Raw genomic sequence first — 2633 nt, 5'->3', positions numbered from 1 at the left:
AGGTGCCACCTATCACGGGTCTGCACAACTTACCAAACGTAAATCGTAAACGTACTACCTATCACGGGTCCGTACTGTTTACCGAGGTGCCACCTATCACGGGTCAGCACAACTTACCCAACGTAAATCGTAAACGTACTACCTATCACGGGTCCGTACTGTTTACCGAGGTGCCACCTATCACGGGTCAGCACAACTTACCAAACGTAAATCGTAAACGTACTGCCTATCACGGGCCCGTATCGTTTACCAAGGTGCCACCTATCGCGGGTCAGCACGATTTACCAAAACACGCATAAGTAAACAAGACATTAAGAGATTCCCCATTCTTAATTCTCATTTAACTTAAACCAGGGCGTAGTCTCTCACGGACAAACCCCTGTGCAGTCTCTCACGGACAAACACAATTCACCAAGGAACGTAAGTCGTAAACGTACCACCTATCACGGGTCAGTACTGTTTACCGAGGTGCCACCTATCACGGGTCAGCACAACTTACCAAACGTAAATCGTAAACGTACTACCTATCACGGGCCTGTACCGTTTACCAAGGTGCCACCTATCGCGGGTCAGCACGATTTACCAAAACACACATAAGTAAACAAGACATTAAGAGATTCCCCATTCTTAACGCCCAGTTAACTTAAACGATTTTCAAAACAACATTAAATAAATAAGTCATTAAGAGTTTCCCCATTCTTAATACTTATTTAACTTAAACGATTTTCAAAACAAATATTAAGTAAACGAGACATTAAGAGATTCCTCATTCTTAATTCTCATTTAACTTAAACGATTTTCCAAAACAAATATTAAGTAAACGAGAAATTAAGAGATTCCCCATTCTTAATACTCATTTAACTTAAAAACGATTTTTCACAAACAAACACACATTAAGTAAACGAGACATTAAGAGATTCCCCATTCTTAATACTCGTTTAACTCTAATGGTTTTCGAATTCCACACAGAACGAACTCAAACGTATTCACAAATTTATTACACAATTCACGCCGAAACACAACAATTCATTTCTCCACAAAATCATTTTCACGACGACATTAAGTAAACATAGATATTAAGAGATTCCCCATTCTTAACGCCCAGTTAACTTAAACGATTTTCAAAACAACATTAAGTAACCCAGACATTAAGAGATTCCCCATTCTTAACGCCCAGTTAACTTAAACGATTTTCAAAACAACATTAAGTAACCCAGACATTAAGAGATTCCCCATTCTTAACGCCCAGTTAACTTAAACGATTTTCAAAACAACATTAAGTAACCCAGACATTAAGAGATTCCCCATTCTTAACGCCCAGTTAACTTAAACGATTTTCAAAACAACATTAAGTAACCCAGACATTAAGAGATTCCCCATTCTTAATATCCAGTTAACTTAAATGATTTTCACAAAAAGTTATATTTAAAATTGAACAAAAAGTTCCCAAGTTGATTGAAATAATATTTAAAATTGACAGCAGTAGTAAAATTGATCTTTTATAAATTGAGAAAAATGTCAGGGATGAGTTTCACTTCGAATCCAACCTTGGTGTCTAATTTGATCCTAGTTATTGAAATCCTTTATTGAATTATTACCGAATTCTCTTTATTATTCTTGCCCTAATGTCTTAGTGACAGAACCTTTAATTCCAAAGTAACCCCTAATTCCTTAGTAGATTTAAGATTAGAATTAAGCATTACCGTATAGAAATTCTCTTGTAAATTATTGCTTTGCAACTAATTTAATTGGTTTCATGACCTGCACCTATGTCTAGACTACAAATTCATGAATTTCTCATCTCAAGCATTCGTAAAGTCCACTTCCGTTTCAAAATACAAATCGTAGAACATTTTAATGTTGATCAAGCAATAAAAAGCATTAAGCACAGAGATGAGAAAAACAATTCAATAAACTCATTCATATAACTAGAAATCAAATCAGAAAAATAAGGGTTTCATCTGGTTACACTCATCCCTAACAAATAGGGTTTAGTTACTCATGACAGAGATACAAAAGATAAGGATTAAAGAAGAATTACAAGAATGATTCATGGATGATTCTTGATAAAACTGCTTCAATGGCGTTAGAAACGACCGTCTTTGAGTTTCTATGCTAGGGCACAAGTCTCCCAACTTCCCAATAGTCAAAAAGATCATAAAACAGTAAAAATATCTGTTTTTATGGTTGCTGGTGCGGGTATCGCGCCCCAAGCGCGCTTGGATGCGCTTGGGCGCGTTTCAACAGTGGCGAATGCTGAGAAATGCGCTTGGCTTGCGCTTGGGCGCGCTCCAGCGCTCAGCATCTGCTATCTGGCGTATATTGCATTTTTCTCCTCTTTCGAGTCTGAATTTGGTTCCGGTGTCTTCATGAAAGTTGTAGCTATGGATCCTAGCTTTCATTTGCATTTGGTTTGACTCCAATTGGACATCTACAACACCAGATATGGCTGAAATACTCTACATGTGTCATGTTGATTTCTCACCAAAATTCAGCACTGCACCAAAACGCAACGCAATGTAAAATTACGAAAAATTCCTACTTAATCACTAAAATAAAACATAAAACATTAAATTTAACTCAAGGAACAAAAATCAACAAAATATATCAAATAAATCCTTAATTTAACTAAT

This window comes from Cicer arietinum, chromosome 5, assembly GCF_000331145.2.
Source record: "Cicer arietinum cultivar CDC Frontier isolate Library 1 chromosome 5, Cicar.CDCFrontier_v2.0, whole genome shotgun sequence".
NCBI classification, from domain to species: Eukaryota; Viridiplantae; Streptophyta; class Magnoliopsida; order Fabales; family Fabaceae; genus Cicer; species Cicer arietinum.
Note: the sequence above shows the minus strand (reverse complement) of the source record.